Raw genomic sequence first — 20,281 nt, forward strand, 5'->3', positions numbered from 1 at the left:
TGTGGATCTAAGCTGGTAATCAGGTATTGTAGTTTGACTTGTTATACCACATGTAATTTCATTAGTGATTCAGGATTGTTTTTTTCATCAGATTTTTCCCAAATTGACTATTGTACACAAACCACTGCACATTTTCCAGGAGACCCTGACTTAGAGGCCCCTCAAGATTATGATGGCCCTGAAATTCCTCAGGGATTCTGCCAGTCTTAACTTCATACAGGAGACCGACAGAACCTCCAGGGAAACTGGGGAAACCTGATTACATTGGGTCTGTTGGCCAATTTCCCCTGGCATGGAACAGGATGTGACCAAAGTGGCGCTTGCACCTGTCTTCCTCATGCAAATGCGGTGCCCTTCCACTGATCCCGCAAACTCTGGTGGGGGTCAGTGTTGGAGGGTAGCAGAGAGCGCAATCCCAGCGTAACACCTGTGGAATTTTGGGGCCCATATTTTCAGTGCAGATAAAGTAGGATCCTCTTTTCTGAAATTCCGCGCAGGAGCTCAACACATCTGACTGTTTGGTTTCTCTGTAACTCTGGGTCTGATGCATTAAGTTTCTCTGGTGGCCCAGTGGCTAGGCATTCACCTGCATGCATTCACTTGTACTCTAGTGAGTTTGAATTGAGAATGATTCTTGGTGTTCTAATATGTCTGTGACAGTCATCAATCTACTTGCAACCTGTTTCTCCTTTAGCAGTAGCCCTCAATTGACCTGCTTCTCCATGTGCCTCAAGATATCCCCTCACAGCCTGCCTAGCTGTCATTACTGGAATAATTGTAAACAATTTTACAACACCAAGTTATAGTCCAACGATTTTATTTTTAATCCCACAAGCTTTCGGGGGCTTTCCCCTTCCTCAGGCGGTGTGGAAATGACAATTTTGAATCCTTCGCATTTTAAGATCACATAACAAAGCCTGGTGATTACTGCCCGTTGCCAAGGCAATCACAGTGAGCAGACAGAAAGGTGTCATCTAAAAGGCCACTGAATATACAACCCCCCAAAAAAAAAGAGACAGAACGAAGACAGTCAATGACCCGTTATATTAAAAACAGATAACATTTGTTCGCTGGTGGGGTTACGTGTAGTGTGACATGAACCCAAGATCCCGGTTGAGGCCGTCCTCATGGGTGCAGAACTTGGCTATTAATTTCTGCTCGACGATTTTGCGTTGTCGTGTGTCTCGAAGGCCGCCTTGGAGTATGTTTACCCGAAGGTCGGTGGCTGAATGTCCATGACTGCTGAAGTGTTCCCCGACAGGGAGAGAACCCTCCTGTTTGGCGATTGTTGCGCGGTGTCCGTTCATTCGTTGTCGCAGCGTCTGCATGGTCTCGCCAATGTACCATGCTCTGGGGCATCCTTTCCTGCAACGTATGAGGTAGACAACGTTGGCCGAGTCACAGGAGTATGAACCGTGCACCTGGTGGGTGGTGTCCTCTCGTGTGATGGTGGTATCTGTGTCGATGATCTGGCATGTCTTGCAGAGGTTACCGTGGCAGGGTTGTGTGGTGTCGTGGACGCTGTTCTCCTGAAGGCTGGGTAATTTGCTGCGAGCGATGGTTTGTTTGAGGTTGGGTGGCTGTTTAAAGGCGAGTAGTGGAGGTGTGGGGATGGCCATAGCGAGGTGTTCGTCATCATTGATGACATGTTGAAGGCTGCGGAGAACATGGCGTAGTTTCTCCGCTCCGGGGAAGTACTGGACGACGAAGGGTACTCTGTTGGTTGTGTCCCGTGTTAGTCTTCTGAGGAGGTCTACGCGATTTTTCGCTGTGGCCCGTCGGAACTGTCGATCGATGAGTCGAGCATCATATCCCGTTCTTACTAGGGCGTCTTTCAGCGTCTGTAGGTGTCCATCGCGTTCCTCCTCGTCTGAGCAGACCCTGTGTATTCGCAGGGCCTGTCCAAAGGGGATGGCCTCTTTGACGTGGTTAGGGTGGAAGCTGGAAAAGTGGAGCATTGTGAGATTGTCCGTGGGCTTGCGGTAGAGTGAGGTGCTGAGGTGCCCGTCTTTGATGGAGATTCGTGTGTCCAGGAAAGAAACTGATTCTGAGGAGTAGTCCATGGTGAGCTTGATGGTGGGATGGAACTTGTTGATGTTATCGTGTAGTCTCTTTAGTGATTCCTCACCGTGGGTCCATAGAAAGAAAATATCGTCGATGTATCTGGTGTATAGTGTTGGTTGGAGGTCCTGTGCAGTGAAGAAGTCCTGCTCGAACTTGTGCATGAAAATGTTGGCGTATTGGGGTGCGAATTTGGTCCCCATGGCTGTTCCGTGTGTTTGGGTAAAGAACTGGTTATTGAAGGTGAAGACATTGTGATCCAGGATGAAGCGGATGAGTTGTAGGATGGCGTCTGGAGATTGGCTGTTGTTGGTGTTGAGTATTGATGCTGTCGCAGCGATGCCGTCATCGTGGGGGATACTGGTGTATAGTGCCGAGACGTCCATCGTGGTGAGAAGTGTTCCTGGTTCAACAGGTCCGTGGGTACTGAGTTTTTGTAGAAAGTCTGTAGTGTCGCGACAGAAGCTGGGGGTTCCCTGCACGATGGGTTTCAGGATTCCCTCGATGTATCCAGAGAGGTTCTCACACAGGGTTCCATTGCCTGATACGATAGGACGTCCGGGTGTGTTGGCTTTGTGTATCTTTGGGATATCTTTGTGTATCTTTCCACCCTAACCACGTCAAAGAGGCCATCCCCTATGGACAGGCCCTGCGAATACACAGGGTCTGCTCAGACGAGGAGGAACGCGATGGACACCTACAGACGCTGAAAGACGCCCTAGTAAGAACGGGATATGATGCTCGACTCATCGATCGACAGTTCCGACGGGCCACAGCGAAAAATCGCGTAGACCTCCTCAGAAGACTAACACGGGACACAACCAACAGAGTACCCTTCGTCGTCCAGTACTTCCCCGGAGCGGAGAAACTACGCCATGTTCTCCGCCGCCTTCAACATGTCATCAATGATGACGAACACCTCGCTATGGCCATCCCCACACCTCCACTACTCGCCTTTAAACAGCCACCCAACCTCAAACAAACCATCGTTCGCAGCAAATTACCCAGCCTTCAGGAGAACAGCGTCCACGACACCACACAACCCTGCCACGGTAACCTCTGCAAGACATGCCGGATCATCGACACAGATACCACCATCACACGAGAGGACACCACCCACCAGGTGCACGGTTCATACTCCTGTGACTCGGCCAACGTTGTCTACCTCATACGTTGCAGGAAAGGATGCCCCAGAGCATGGTACATTGGCGAGACCATGCAGACGCTGCGACAACGGATGAACGGACACCGCACAACAATCGCCAAACAGGAGGGTTCTCTCCCTGTCGGGGAACACTTCAGCAGTCATGGACATTCAGCCACCGACCTTCGGGTAAACATACTCCAAGGCGGCCTTCGAGACACACGACAACGCAAAATCGTCGAGCAGAAATTAATAGCCAAGTTCTGCACCCATGAGGACGGCCTCAACCGGGATCTTGGGTTCATGTCACACTACACGTAACCCCACCAGCGAACAAATGTTATCTGTTTTTAATATAACGGGTCATTGACTGTCTTCGTTCTGTCTCTCTTTTTTTTTTGGGGGTTGTATATTCAGTGGCCTTTTAGATGACACCTTTCTGTCTGCTCACTGTGATTGCCTTGGCAACGGGCAGTAATCACCAGGCTTTGCTATGTGATCTTAAAATGCGAAGGATTCGAAATTGTCATTTCCACACCGCCTGAGGAAGGGGAAAGCCCCCGAAAGCTTGTGGGATTAAAAATAAAATCGTTGGACTATAACTTGGTGTTGTAAAATTGTTTACAATTGTTAACCCCAGTCCATCACCGGCATCTCCACATCATTACTGGAATAGAGCACCATTCCTCTTCTTCTTGCTCTCCATTGAGATAAAGCAAGCTATTAGGTGGTGGAGCAATTACAGCTAGTGATAGATCTGGAACTAGTGGTTTTGTACCTATTTTCCTTGCTATTGAAAAATGCCTAGGGGATGACTTTAACATGCACGCATTTATTGGACGGGCGGTGGGCAGAGTATGCACGGCTGCTTCCTGGAGGAGTCAGTGTAGGAGCTGATTGATTTAGCATTGGGATCAAAAGTAAGCAGCCCTGTGGAGCAGCAGGCAACATGAGTGCAGAACCTGCAGCAGCAACTGCATAGCATTTCAGATGCATTAAGGTCCAAAACCCACAAGTAACTGCTAGAAATATGACTCCAAAAGCTCCACCCAACTTTACCTGACATCAGATGAGGATCTCTTTCATTATCATTGAAAATGGCCACCGTCCATGACTTGTAGCTCCCATGGTTGGTGGGCAGGAGTAGGAACTGGTAGTGGTCAGGCAGGTAGTGGTGAAAATGGTGTCAGGGTCTTATTTGCGTTACTTGATTCTATTTGCATACATATATGAGCCTTCTGCTTCTCTCCAACAGGAGCTCTGGCTTCGCCCACAAATTGAGACAGATGTCAAAGCAGCAGTGGTAAGTCGGTGCATCTACCTGGCACTTGATTTTGGTTTCACTGCCGCTACGTTTATAAGGACAAACAGGTCGCTAGTGACATGAAAATCACCCCCCCCCCCCCAACCCTTGTCCTCCGTTTAGTCTCCATTTGGCTATTGCCCATGTTGGCAAATTTGAAATCCAGAACTCGTGGTGAGAAATCGATGGTTCAGCAGATTGCAGTATTCCTGAAATTGGTTCTTGTACACTGCACAGTTTGGGATAATAGATTTTAAAAATTGCCAATGCTGGAAATCTAAGTAAAAACAGCAAATGCTGAAAATACACAACAGGTGCATCAGCATCTGAAAAGGGGAAAGACAGGTTAATGCAAACCTCTTTATAGTTGCTGATGGACCTGCTGTATATTTCCAGTGCTTTTCTGTATTTATGCTATTTGCGATTGTTGCCTTTGGCAAAAAACTAATGAAAAACATTATTAGTTTCAGTGAGTTCCTTCAATTTCTACTGGGTTGGATAGATCTCAAATTTATTGCTACTTTTAGCCACAGCTGCACACCTGAAGCTGTAATTTATTTTAAGAAAGACTTTAATTCAACTTTCCAGTGTAAAAGAGGAAGATTTTACATTTATATAAGGCCTTTCTTGTCCTTGTGATATCCTAAAGCACTTAACAGCCAATTACTTATCTGAAGTGTCGTCACTATTTTACGTAGGCAAATGTGGCAGCCAATTTGCACTTTGTGTACAATACATTTTCACATTGCAACAGGAAGACATTAAGCAATTTTAAAATTCCTGGACAAATTGTAATAACCCATCTTGTCTTATGTGACATGTGTGTTAATCATCATCCCCAGATTTTCTTACAGTACATGGCTAACCATTGGGATCTCTCTGTGATACGCTGTTGTCATTAATCCTTATCTTTTGTTTACCTTCTGTCCTGCTTCTGTGAACTGCCTTTGCTATGTCTGTGCTGTCACTTTGCCTTATCATCTTTTCAAATCCCACATCTTTTCAAACATTGGCAGTTTTTTTTTGATATTTCAAACAATCCTTTCTCTCCTTACAATATCTAATAGGAAGCTCCTTTCATTAGGATTATATGCTGGCTAGTAGAATCTCTGCTGACAGTAACCTAGTTTTTCCTTTTGAATTTTTCATATCCTTTTTTCTTCATAATTCCAAAACGTACAAATCTGGGAGTCTGAAATTGAATTCCCTACCAGGATAGGGCAAGACTTGCTGTTTTGGACTCTTTTCACCATATCAGTGATTTCTTTATAAATTTGTAAATAATGCATTATTTTGTGACTAGTTTCTCTGTTAAAATTATTTTTCATTTTTTTTGTCTTTAAGAGTCACTGCAAGGTTGTTTGCTTCCCAGTTGGGCCCTGCACCCCCTCAATGTTTCAGAGGTAAATGTTGGAATGTGACATCTTGTCACTTTGAATTAGGCACCCTGCTCCCAATACACTTTCAATAAGCAATTTAGCACGGGGAAGAGACAATGCTGAGAGCTAGGAATCAGTGCCAGAACCTTTTCTGTCAGTACCTAGTTTCAGAATCATTGAGAAGAGACAATTCCAAGCAAGAAGTGGCCCATGTATTGATGAGTTTATTTTTTAAAGTTTGCTCATAAAGACTATTTTTACAGGAAAATCTATTTAAAAAAAGTGTTGGACAGTTTCTATTTGTTCCTTTGGGGAGGGAGAAGGAACAGAAATGAAATGCACTCTTTTCAGCGTGATGCTACACACAAGTGATATGAGGTTTCATGCACTTGATGTCACAAAGTCCTGCATTCATAGACAAACAAGAAAAGTTAATTGCCAGGCACTTTTCCACGAGGTTGGTATCATCTAAGTTAATGGGGGTTAGCAAAGATGGCATGTACTGCCAAAGTCACCTCCTTAATCTTTAAGTGAATACTTGAGGAAAAGGCTATCATGGGCCCTTATCCTGGTTTATTCCTTAATGAAAAAAATCACCCATTTAACTATTAAAATCACACCTTGAACATGTATGATGTGCTTTCAGCACCTATTGGGCAGGTTTCCAACTTGCTGCCAGAGGGTAAAACTGGCACTGTGGATCGACCGCTCATTATAGAAACTCCCTGATTTTCATTGTCATTACTCTCAAGGGAAATGAAAATCAGGCCCTTTCTATAATGTGGGACCAATCCACAACGCCACTTTGGTGCCAAGGAGGCAAGATGAAAGTTTATCCCAATATCTCAATAACAAATTTATAGGGTGAAGGTGAAGTCAGGGTTGGTTCATTTTATCCAATACATTTCTAAAATCTGCTAACTCTTCTCTGTGTTCCATTCTTGTCTGACATCCAGTACTGGATGAGCAAAAATTTGTTCCAACTAAATATTGGGAAGACAAAGCCATTGTCTTTGGTCCCCGGCACAAACTCTGTTCCCTCGCCACTGACTCCATCCCTCTCCCTGGCCACTGTCTGAGGATGAACCAGACTGTTCACAACCTTGGCATCCTATGTGACCCTGAGATGAGCTTCCGACCACCTATCTGCTCCATCACCAAGACTGCCTACTTCCACCTCCATGACATCGCCTGTCTCCGCCCCTGCCTCAGCTCATCTGCTGCTGAAACCCTCATCCATGCCTTTGTTACCTCTAGACTCAACTATTCCACTGCTCTCCTGGCTGGCCTCCCATCTTCCACCCTCAATAAACTTGAGCTCATCCAAAACTCTGCTGCCCGTATCCTAACTCGCATCAAGTCCCGTTCATCCATCACCCCTGTGCTTGCTGGCCTATATTGGCTCCCGGTCCAGGATGCCTCAATTTTAAAATTCTCATCCTTGTTTCCAAATGCCTCCATGGCCTCACCCCTCCCTATCTCTGTAACCCACTCCAGCCCTACAACTCTCCAAGATCCCTGCGCTCCTCCAATTCTTGCCTCCTGCACATCCCCGATTTTAATCGCTCCACCATTGGCGGCCATGCCTTCAGCTGCCTAGTCCCTAAGCTCTGGAATTTCCTCCCTAAACCTCTCCACCTCTTTCCTCCTTTAAGATCCTCCTTAAAACCTATTTCTTTGATCAAACTTTTGGTCACCTGTCCTAGCATCTCCTTATTTGGCTTGGTGTCAAATTATGTTTGATGACGGTTCTGTGAAGCATCGTGGGTCGTTTTACTATGTTAAAGATGCTATATAAATGCAAGTTGTTGTTGTTATAGTGTCTCCTTATTTTTTGTGTCACCTCCTACACCATAGGAACATAGGAATTACTGGACGAAAAAAGACCAAGGTCCATCTAGTTCACCTTCTACCATCGTGGTAGGCGCAAGATACAAAAATAATGGAGCTGTTGACTAGTCATAGCAATCAATCTCTATCAATTAGTCTACATCAGACCCAAACATGACAAGGAAAATCCCAGTGGAGAGAGCTTTGGGAAACATAGGTCCAAAGTCACCTGTTCCTCTCAAGCATGCTACACATACCGCATGTCATGTCTCAAATTACTCATCTACCGTATTCCAGGAAATAAATCTAATTTACATTTGAATAAATCAATCAATACTAACTGCTTCCTCCATCTCCCTAGGGAGCCTGTTCCATAAATTGACCACTCCCTCATTATGTAGATTAGTTTTGTATGTACCCCTCTTCAAACGCAGTACATATCACCTGGTTCTACTGTTTTGGACAAGGTGAAATAGCTTGTCAAGCTATTGACCAATGTTTAGACACCCCCATGAAGATTTTCTAATCTTCCCCTCTTATACCTCTAGGACCTGATTTTTGCATTACATGTTAACTTTGACCAACTGACAGAAATTAGGTTTTTTGTATGATCCTAAATTGTATTAGCATTAGGCAGATATTAACATGTTTTGTGAATATTATTTTCTCTTTTCTATGAAATGAACCTGATGGTTGTGAGCTCTCTCTTTAGTGCCAGTCTTACTACCTCTCCTACTATTCCAGATTAGAATTCTAGGTCTAGAGAAGCGTAGTCTTAGGGGTGATTTGATTGAGGTTTATAAGGTAATGAAGTGTGTGTGTGTGTAAACAAATTGTTTCAACTAAATAGTTTAGGGAGGCCCAGGGTCCACACACTCAAGTTATATAAGGGCAGAACTAAGTTAGATGTTAGGAGGTGGTCCTTTTCCCAGAGAATAGAGGACCTGTGGAACAGGCAGCTGGCTCGTGCGATAAATGCTGATTTGCTAAATCCCTTCAAGCGGGAGCTGGACCTGTTTCTGGCTGGGGCGGAGATCACCTTGTATAAGAGGTAGGGACCTGGTAATGTTAATCAGGGCAGAGTAGTCTCCCGGTCTAGTTTCGATCACCTAAGGGGGTTGGAGAGAAATTTTCCAGATTTTTTTCCCCTAATTGGCCTGGGCTTTTATTTGTTTTTTTGCCTCTCCCAGGAGATTGAATGGCTCTGGGTGAGGTGGGGAGTGTATGTATTGTGATGCACCAGGCATCACAACTGAATGGGACAGGCTGGATGGACCAGTAGGTTTTTTCCTGTCCATTATTTTTTATATGTTCTTATTAAAAAGTCAGGCACTTTCCTCCTTATCTGTTGCTAGGAGAATTGTGGCCTAGGTCTTCACTCCTAACCACCCCCCCATGATTTTTGGGTGGGGGCAGGACATCCAGAAGAGGAAAATGGATCAGGGAGGCATACCACCGAATCCCTGCCCGTAAAACCCCCTATCAGAATGTTCTTCTGGGCACAATGTCAGTGGCAGGCAGCGCCATCATAACACTGGCCATTGCATGCAAATCATATTTAAAAGGTCCTTTGATGCCCAACATTGAATTTTCCTTCCTCGCTGCTTGTGGCCTGCCCCCTAAAATGAACATCAGTATAGAAGAGGCATCCAATCGTGCAGAGCAGTTGCTAACAGGTGGAGCTGGAGGAGGAGTTAAAGACCATCTTCCGAAAATTCTGCATTAGCTCTAACTTTCTGGCTGAATGCTCATTTTTTTTTGGAATCTCAATCTTGCTGATAAGCTAAGCAGCATTGCTTCTGGTACTATGGACCTTCATTTTTTTCACGTTCAGGCATTCCTCAGGATATAGATATATTTCTTAATGCTAAAGGGATCAAGGGATATGGGGAAAAAGCGGGAACAGGGTACTGAGTTAGACCATCAGCCATGATCATTTTGAATGGTGCATCAACGCAGCAAGGCCAAGCAGCACAACAGGCATCTGGCACCCACTCGCAGGTACCCATGCCAAGGCGGTCATATCTCAAATTCACCAGTCAGCAATCCTTAAGAAGACTGGGCTTCCCTTATGAGACAAGACAGGAGTTTTGACACCTACTTGAACGGCCCTGGAGTCCACTCCTATCAGAGGCATTGCATTGCCAGCTGGTCAAAGTCACAGTTACACTCAACTTAGCTGGATCACTAACTACACTGTGAGGATGTCTCTGGGCTTTTGCTTGGGAGAGAGGGAATGATGGCATGGATGAAGAGGTACTGGCACAGTCTGAAGAAGGGACAGGTCCTCGGTGCTGTTCCTCATCTATTTGCCTTGGCACAACTAGGACAGCAGAAAATGAAGAGGGGTAAGCATGGTCAAAACGGCCGTAGTTCTTTCAGCACAAAGAATGAGCTGAAGCTTTAACAATGCGTTGACGAATTTCAAATGTGCTGCAGGAACTGTAGAGACATGAGCAACCTGCAGCTGGCATCTCCCCTCCTACTTCTTAGTCTCCTACATACCTGTCCAAAAGTTCCAGGGCTTCCTCCTTATAAGGGGTGACAGGTCAGAGATTGGGGGCTTCACCACCTGTGGCAGTTCTCTGTTACTGATCGTCGGACACTTTCTCCTTGAAGAAGGAAGTAGAGACTGTGAAAGCTCACTGCCTGCCATCGTATGGAATGCAAATTTGATGTGAGCAAGCAATCCCTAATGGTGGGGATAATGGGAACAAGAAATGAGCAAATGCATATCATGTGAGTCTTTCACTGCTTTCCTTCATGAAGGAGCACTTGCGGGAGAACGAAGGGGGTGTGAAGATTGTCACTGTACCTCGTGGACATTTCAGGTAAGTAGTGGATGTAGTTCAACCCAAGAAGAGTAAGGTGGGTACAAATGCTTATTGCATTTTTACAAGGTGCGACTGCCTCCTCTTACCTAGGTTAAACTGGTGAGGCTGTTGAATATCTTCCGGCACTGAGAGGCCATATGGGGGTTCATAGAGGTAGCACTCATTGCCAAAGTCACTTCCTTCCACTGAAGCTGGACCATATCCTTTGGTTGGCCTCCTTGCTGTGGTGTCAAATATCTAAAGCCTCCTTTGCCTTATTTCAGACAATAAAACCTTACAGAGGAGTTAGAAAAGTTGGAGGTTATGGGTCCTGCTGCAACACTCTCGGGATGCTTCATTTGCTCTCAGTCGTCCAATTCCTTGCTCCCAGATAATCACTGACCTGCTCCTTGAAGCTACTGCAACCCCAAAGGCAATCTCCCAATAGAGGGCACAAATAATGTGGGGAGCCCGCGCTCAATATTAAAATTAGCCTGACCCAGGAAAATGCGATGGGGACAGAGTACGGTTGCACCAGCAGGTGGAAGTGAATCCCAACGCACTTCCAGTGGTAAACTCCCCAGGGATGAAAATCCATTCCCTTGGTCTCCAAAAATCTGCTGCCAGTAGTTACTTTACGGCTGACTTTAGAAGAGAAGAAAAGAGAATATGGCAGGCTGTGATTCCATAGTTTAATTGATCAGATGAGATGAATTGCCTCAAGATGATTAGCTCTACAAAGGTTTCAAAGCTCCTTTCATCCTTGATAAAATGCGTCTTTCCCCCCGCCACCCCCGTCTAACTTTATTCCCTCCTCCCCTGGCTCTCACAACTGGCTATTTGTCATGTGTATGCCACGCTATTTGACAGGGGTTACTGGATATTTGATCAGGAGTGAGGATTCTGGCTGCTGTTTCCCCTTCTTAGTTCAGTGGTGGTGACCCCAATCAGGAAGTCCCTAACATCACCCCAGTTGAGACCAGCTAACTCAGAACGAAGCCGTAACTTGCCTCATCTGTAGGGGTGTGGGGGGTGGGGGGTGGGATTTTGACCTTATCCGCCTGGCAGAAACTGTTCCAGGCAGGAAGTTGACCGGAGGCATGTTAATGAGGTCCTGCAGTTAAAATCATTGTGGCAGGAAACTAATTGAAACCAGTGGTTTCCCACCAGAAACCCACTGGCAGTTAAATGCTCCTCTCCTCCCCCCCCCCGCCATGGTTCAGTTCTACATCAGGCAGTGCATTAACCAATTGATCCAATGGGATTGTTCTCACATATGGTTTTTGATGGGTTGTTCATCAGTCCACACATTAGTGTTATTGTATAGAATCAAACCTATCAGAGTTCCTTTTTGCTAGATATACGTACATTGTTTTAAACAGAGCCACGGGAGCCTTCTCGTCTTTGCCAGATTTTCCATGCCTCCCTTCCCCTCTGCTATTCTGTTTCGATCACTTACATCCACTCTAGACCCATCTTATGTTTCTTTACTTATCCCTTAACTACCCACTTTTGCCTTGCACCTTCATTCCTTTTGTCACTTAATCACGCCTGCCCTCCGCTCTATCACAGACCTTTCCCTTTATTTTTTCGGTATCCCCCCACCCCACCAAAACCCAACTCCTTTCTCCCTGGCTCTGTACTTGCTTAAAAGCTTTTAATCTCTAATGTCTTCCAGTTCTAATGAAAGGTCATCGGCCTGAAACATTGGCCTCGATATTAACCCCCTCATGACGGGCGGGAGAGGATTGGGGGAGGCGGATGGCGTTAAAGACTTAAATATGGGGAACACGACTCCTACATGCTGTGCATGCGCCTGCCGTCTTTTTTATGGCAGTGGATATCGGGGCGTCCGAGTGTCTCGCTGTGGAGAGGCGGGACACCTCATTAACATATTTAAATCGGGCTCCCGCATCACAGTTGGGCGGCCGGTTTAAAATTCACTGTGAAAGGGAGGTGGGAGCTGCCGACTCCATAAGGTAAGTGCCTTTTCCTGCACTCATTGTGGGCCAGGAGGAGTAGGAGTGCTCTCCCCGGACCCTGGAGGAAGCCATCAGCCTTCCCCCCTGCCGATCGCGGCCTCTCTCTCGCCCCTTGCCGCGATTGCCGACCTTCCCCCCTCTGATAGTCGGGGACCGTCCCCAAGCGACCTCAGCTGTGGCCTCCTGCCGCTGGTTTTCCCTCCTGGCCACCGGCCAGGCTGTCAATTTGGCTGCCTGCCGGGCGGGAAATGAAACAAATAAATGATAATGAGGTCCTGCCATTAAGTTTGGCAGGACCTCGGCGTCCCTGAACTTGTCGGGTTCTTTAGCTGTCTTTGGCCTCCCCTGCACCCTCCCCGCCTCCCTGTGAATATCGGGGCCTTGAACTCTGTTTCTCACTCCACAGATGCTGTGTGTCCAGCATTTTCTGTTTTTGTTTTAAACAGAGTTTGGATTCAATCATCTGACATTTGAGGATGGGGATACAGTTCTGGTAAGGACTCCATAAGCATCAACTAGCAAAGACTAACATTTGAGTTTGCTTGGTTAATCTCAGCCACAATACTTCTTTGTTGTAGACACAGATACAATAAGCCTTTCTAAGGAAATGAAATAGATTAATTGTGTCACCCAAATCTTCAGATTTCTGGCCCAGTTACCTACAGTTTTGATACCAGCTGCATTACTCAGTAGGACAATAAAAACAACACTGCTGACAACTGAGCTTCAGAGCTGGAATCTGTATTTGCCTCGTACTGATACCTTGATTGTGGTCACAAACAGGAGCTGAACGAGGAAAAAGCAGCAAATTCAGGTTCCGGTGTTTTCAATACATAAACACATCACAAATTAAATCTGAGTAATAAACAAAAATTGTCCTTTGGTTAAAAAGTGGTGGGATTTTCTATGATGCGTAGAATTTATGTTTTGCAAATCAGCTAACTGCAGAGCTCCCATGACTGTTAATGCTGGTATTTGACAACAGAATTTGTAATGATAAGAAAACGGACACCTTTAATCTGCCTACTTCCTGTCCCCTTCTTGTAGCTTTATATCACCCACAGCTTTCTCACAACATAAAACCTGTGTTTAAGTAAATTAAATAAGCTCTCGTGCTCTACATGCATGCTATGTTTTGGCACGTACACACTATGAGGCCAATAATCCATGGACCTCTTGATGTATTCCCACTGTAGCTCCGGTGTTGGGGGGGGGGGGGGGGGGGGGAGGGGCGGAGTTTGATGGGAGAGCCGCATAGTAAGCCAGAACCCAGATATACCAGGTGTCCTGGCTTTTCCCAACAGTTTCCATACAGCCTTGTAAGGGCGGAATCTATGTCCACCCCAAACAAGGCCAGTAACATAGGAGAGGGTGTAACCGATGGCAGAGACTCCTGTGTTGAGGGTTCCCACATGTCCAGCCTGGTGGATCATTGGCGGGTTGGTATGCCAAGTGAAAGCAGGTATACCAGCCTGCCAATTAGGGAAAGTGGGACCAACCTTAGGATTTAGGGTTGCCAACTCTGGTTGGACGTATTCCTGGAGGTTTCATCACATGACCTCCTGCCTCCAACCACCCTCCTGCCAGGTCAAATGGCTTTTTTTCCCATTCAAATGTTTTTATAACTAATAAACAAAAGTGTTAAAAGAACATTTTTAAAAGCACTCCAATTTTAATGGTCCTATGATTTTCCACCTGGGTTGATCGCAGCAGCGTCCAGTAGATTAATCTTTCATTCCTGGACACTGCTGCGATCCTGCAGGACATTCCTGGAGGGTTGGCAACACTACTGGGGATCCAGGCCTGGGCAAGTGGGCCACTACGACGATGTTTCTCGTAGGGGTGGCCCCACCACCCACCTGAACCACACTCTGCCATAATTTGCGGCCTCCTTGGTGCCTGAGATGTGCCCCTGCCTGCTTTGTTTAAATTAAATGACCCTGTGAATTTTGTTAGGGTCAGCACTGAGGTAACTGGCAGGCACAACCTGGCATATACAGCGGGATGCTGGGCCTGTGGATGTTTGGCCCCTTTGTGATTTTTAAAATTTTAATCCAGTTTTTTCATGAGAAAGTGTGAGTAGGAATACAAGGGAATTCAAAAGGCTGGTGGGCTGGTGGCTGCCAGCTTTATTCAGCAGCCTTCCTGCCACCCCCACCGTCTTAACGTACCTGAAATCAGGCCCGGGAAGGCCACCCGCCGCAGGGGGCCTAATTTAAATAGTGAAGTTGCGTCCCGATGACACCATTTTAACTGCAAGCCAACTAAGGGCCGTACTGTCTTGGACCTGTGAACCAATGCTGGTGGCCGGCAGCATGCTGGCCACAGGAGGTCCAGGTAAGTGTTTACAGGGAGGCCTAAACTTTCCTTGTGGGGCCAGATGAGCACTTCTGTTCCTTCTGGCCCCACAAGGAAAGCAAAAAAAAATAAAAAGAATGACCATTTTGGGCCTCTTCTGGCCATGACTCCTCTTCCTGCTAGGTTGGGCTGGCGGGGAAACCACAACGGCTTCCCAACGCAGGCCTCTGATTAAAATAGCCGTCGAGTCCGATGATGCCATCGGAGCATGATCTGTATATTTAAGGAGAGACGCTACCGGTGTCTGGCGGTTGTCCTTCTTTCCTGCTCAGAAGAGCAAGTTAAAATCGTAGAGTGTAGGATTGGTGGGGGATGTCGGCGGGTAAATCCTACGGGCGATTTTAAGTGATTTTAACTATGGGCGAGCATGGTTAAAATCCTCCCTCGACTGAACTTCAGTTTAATTTTTTTTGCATCTTTTCCAATTATCTCTGCAATGTACATGCCAGAACTTTCAACTTTGGCGAGGAGTGTAAAACAGACGAGAATCGGATTGGCCGCCTGTTATATGCTTCCCCCGACCCTGGAATGACTGGCATTGTCAGTGGCGCAGGTTACCAGTGGGCACCAGGATGTTGGAGCCACGCAGATCTTCAGCAGTGATTTGCAAATGCTCACTGCGAAAGAAATGCTCATTGCAAATCAAAGCACTGATCACTGTTACAAAAGTATCCACTGAGCACTGTTACGTTGATTAAAAATTATACAGTAATCTTTTGTTTCTGCTTGGTTTGTCTGGCCTGAGTCCAGTCTGTTGGACAACTGCATCACTAATGTGACATTCCAACTTGCAGCGACAAGCCAAAAATAAAAATCAATCAAGCTTCTTTTATTAAAAATCTAGCTGTACAAAAACATTTCAAAAAAGTCATTTTCAATTTTGTCCTTTTGTCACAGGCTGCAGACTCATGTTGAGAAGGCTGAATAACTCTGGGGCCAGCTCTGTGCTGGAGTGCAATCCAAGCTGGAACTCTCTGCCAGCTTCCCTCCCTCACATCAGCATGGCACCTCATCTTAGCTCTGTGCTGTTCCCAACAACCAGCAAAGTTTGACAACTTGCCATCTCTGAGTACGCTGAGTCAGTTGAAATTGGGGTTCAAATCTGGGTTTTGTGGGATTGTTTTTTTTTAGAAAGGTAAGCGCATTAATTGCTTTAAATTGCACACATTTTAAAATGAGTAATTATGGGATAGCAGAGCAAAAGTACTAGGTCAAATGTAACATGCATGGAAGCAGATGCAATTTTGTCAACTTAAAGGGGAATGCCACTCTTGGAAAAGCACTTTCAATGTAAAATTGAAAGATTGCTAGAAAAAGAAGTAACTTCAATGTTTCCTTCCTGAGAAGAGATAGACTCATTGTTGGCAGCCTAAAAGCTGCACTCGAGCCCTTGCAGGTACCAATATTTTCAGTTGCGCTGAAGTACATGGGATAGATGTCAATGAGTAGGAAGTTTGCTAATCTCCACTCGACTCAGAAGCAGCTGGCAGCGGACAGACCTTTGGATATATCATCTAAGAGGGTCTTTTATACTGAAAGCCCTCTGATAGTGTATTGGCACAAGATTGCACAAATAAGTATATCTCCTCTAAAGGAGGAGATTTTTTTAAGCAATTGTTGTTATAATTTTTTTCAGAGAATTTTATATTGCAAGTTCTTCACCTCAAGTAATATTTCTCCTTAACAATGAATCCAACAGATTGAGCTCATTCGTTACCTGATACACAGCCTTAAAAATTATGTGGCTACCAAGGAAATTGGGGCAAATAAGAGTTCAGACCATTGCAGCAATCTTTCTTATGCCTTCCTATTTTATCGATACTACTTTGATCAGTGCTGCTCTGAACTTTCCTGTCGTGTTCCCCCAAACCTCAAATTTGACATCCTGCATATTTTTCTCCTCCCTGCATCCTCACTGTATTGAAATCAAGATTCATTAACTGTTTCCTGCTCTAACTATTAACTCAAATTCCTCCTCAAAACTTTTTCTCCGACAACATTCAGGCTTTTAAAACCCAACTTTGGTGCCACCCTATCATTACTTCCTGCTTTGCCCCGATTTTTTCCTCTGGCTTTAAATTCTTCTCTCTTCAAGTCCAAAATTTCAATTAAATTGAATGTTTATCCTTAAACATAACCCAAAACTGTTGGGTTTAAAGGTCATTTGCGATTTGTCAAAAATGGAAGTCAAGGAAAGTAAAATCGGTGTAAAACAGGTGGCCGATCTGATCCTGTTAGATTTCCCTCAGGCGGGTTAGGTTAAATTTTTTAAAATTCGTTCATGGGATGTGGGTGTCGCTGGCAAGGCCAGCATTTATTGCCCATCCCTAATTGCCCTTGAGAAGGCGGTGGTGAGCTGCCTTCTTGAACTGCTGCAGTCCGTGTGGTGAAGGTTCTCCCACAGTGCTGTTAGGTAGGGAGTTCCAGGATTTTGACCCAGGGACGATGAAGGAATGGCGATATATTTCCAAGCCGGGATGGTGTGTGACTTGGAGGGGAACGTGCAGGTGATGTTGTTCCCATGTGCCTGCTGCTCTTGTCCTTCTAGGTGGTAGAGGTCGTGGGTTTGGGAGGTGCTGTCAAAGAAGCCTTGGCGAGTTGCTGCAGTGCATCCTGTGGATGGTACACACTGCAGCCACGGTGCACCGGTGGTGAAGGGAGTGAATGTTTAGGGCAGTGGATGGGGTGCCAGTCAAGCGGGCTGCTTTGTCCTGGATAGTGTCGAGCTTCTTGAGTGTTGTTGGAGCTGCATTCATCCAGGCAAGTGGGGAGTATTCCATCACACTCCTGACTTGTGCCTTGTAGATGGTGCAAAGGCTTTGGGGAGTCAGGAGGTGAGTCACTCGCCGCAGAATACCCAGGCTCTGACCTGCTCTTGTAGCCACAGTATTTATATGGCTGGTCCAGTTAAGTTTCTGGTCAATGGTGACCCCCAGGATGTTGATGGTGGGGGATTCGGCGATGGTAATGTCATTGAATGTCAAGGGGAGATGGTTAGACTCTCTCTTGTTGGAGATGGTCATTGCCTGGCACTTGTGTGGTGAGAATGTTACTTGCCACATATCGCTGGGTCAAAATCCTGGAACTCCCTTCCTAACAGCACTGTGGGAGAACCGTCACCACACGGACTGCAGCGGTTCAAGAAGGCGGCTCACCACCACCTTCTCGAGGGCAATTAGGGATGGGCAGTAAATGCTGGCCTCGCCAGCAACGCCCACATCCCGTGAACGAATAAAAAAAAAGCCCAAGCCTGGATATTGTCCAGGGCGTGCTGCATGCGGGCTCGGACTGCTTCATTATCTGAGGGGTTGCGAATGGAACTGAACACTGTGCAATCATCAGCGAACATCCCCATTTCTGACCTTATGATGGAGGGAAGGTCATTGATGAAGCAGCTGAAGATGGTTGGGCCTAGGACACTGCCTTGAGGAACTCCTGCAGCAATGTCCTGGGGCTGAGATGATTGGTCTCCAACAACCACTACCATCTTCCTTTGTGCTAGGTATGACTCCAACCACTGGAGAGTTTTCCCCCTGATTCCCATTGACTTCAATTTTACTTGGGCTCCTTGGTGCCAAAACTCGGTCAAATGCTGCTTTGATGTCAAGGGCAGTCACTCTCACCTCACCTCTGGAATTCAGCTCTTTTGTCCATGTTTGGACCAAGGCTGTAATGAGGTCTGGAGCCAAGTGGTCCTGGCGGAACCCAAACTGAGCATCGGGGAGCAGGTTATTGGTGAGTAAGTGCTGCTTGATAGCACTGTCGATGACACCTTCCATCACTTTGATGATTGAGAGTAGACTGATGGGGCGGTAACTGGCCGGATTGGATTTGTCCTGCTTTTTGTGGATAGGACATACCTGGGTAATTTTCCACATTGTCGGGTAGATGCCAGTGTTGTAGCTGTACTGGAACAGCTTGGCTAGAGGCGCAGCTAGTTCTGGAGCGCAAGTCTTCAGTACTACAGCCGGGATGTTGTCTGGGTCCATAGCCTTTGCTGTATCCAGTGCACTCAGCCGTTTCTTGATATCATGTGGAGTGAATCGAATTGGCCGAAGACTGGCTTCTGTGATGGTGGGGGTATCGGGAGGAGGCCGAGATGAATCGTCCATTTGGCACTTCTGGCTGAAGATGGTTGCAAACGCTTCAGCCTTGTCTTTTACAATCGCGGTCACCTCATGAACCTCATGGTCACTGTTGAGTTTGTAACTTGTACTTTAGGAACCTCAAACATATTTTAAGATAACTTTATTCAAGTTATGTTCAGAATCTTGGTACCCAGTAGTTCATAAAACAAAGTGCATATTGTTCATGATCAAGATTTACAAATATAAGGCTGCCTTATATTTGCCTTATATAGAGCTGCCTGCCTGTAGAACTCACTTGTGTAAGTTTAATCAATTCTTGGTCTGGCCAGCAGATGGAGAGCTGATAAGAAGCAAAATGCTGTATTCCTGGGCTAGATAATATCTGACATCTACCTCATCCTATCCTTCCTGTTGGTTGATTGATGCTCATATGGAGAGGTCTATGACTCAGGGGGGTAGATTTTGACTGGCGGAGCATGCTGGTCGGCCACCCACTCTGGCGGCAAAGAGGCCTCTGTCATTTTGAGGTTTCACAGGTGAGCCGCAGGGCGCCAAACAGGCAAACTGACGTAGATTGATGCTTGAAAATTGGGCCGCAGCTGCCGCCAACAAAGTAAGTTGCAAGGGGGGGGGGTGGGGGGTGGGGTCGTGATCGTGGAGGGTGGGGGTTCCAGGACGATAGTGGCCCAAATTATTTTGCACTCCTGCTCAATCGGGGCCCACAAAAACAATTGAACACTTACTTTTAGAGGGCCTCTGGTGTTCCATCGTCCGTGGAACTAGTCGGAGCCTGTAATGCTCAGGCTCTGACCAGTTCTGACCTAAAATGCTGCTGAAACGCTCATCCATGCCTTTGTTACTTCTAGACTCGGCTATTCCAATGCTGTCCTGGCCAGCCTCCCATCTTCCAGCCTCCATGAACTCGAGCTCATCCAAAACTCTGCTGCCCGTATCGTAACTCGTACCTAGTCCCGTTCATGCAACAACTCTGAGCTCGCTGACCTACATTGGCTCCCGGTCCAGCAATGCCTCGATTTTAAAATTCTCATCCTTGTGTTCAAAATGCCTCCATGGCCTTGCCCCTCCCTATCTCTGTAACCTCCTCCAGCCCTACAACCCCCCCTCGATCTCTGCGCTCCTCCAATTCTGGCTTCTTGGGCATCCCCCATTTTCTTCCCTCCATCATTGGCGGCCGTGCCTCCAGCTGCCTAGGTCCTAAGCTCTGGAATTCCCTCCCTAAACCTCTCTGCCTCTCTATTCTCCTTTAAGTCATTCATTAAAATCTAATTCTTTGACCAAGCTTTTGGTCACCTGTCCTAATAT

General features: G+C 46.3%; 1 protein-coding gene across 1 annotated transcript in view; it reads right to left on the reverse strand.

Moving 5' to 3' along the window:
• The window catches only part of slc7a11 (solute carrier family 7 member 11), a 158,874-nt gene that overhangs the window by 63,213 nt on the left and 75,380 nt on the right, over positions 1-20,281 (reverse strand). The gene's annotated exons all lie outside the window — the stretch shown is intronic.

The sequence above is a fragment of the Heptranchias perlo genome, chromosome 1 (genome assembly GCF_035084215.1).
Source record: "Heptranchias perlo isolate sHepPer1 chromosome 1, sHepPer1.hap1, whole genome shotgun sequence".
Classification (NCBI taxonomy): domain Eukaryota; kingdom Metazoa; phylum Chordata; class Chondrichthyes; order Hexanchiformes; family Hexanchidae; genus Heptranchias; species Heptranchias perlo.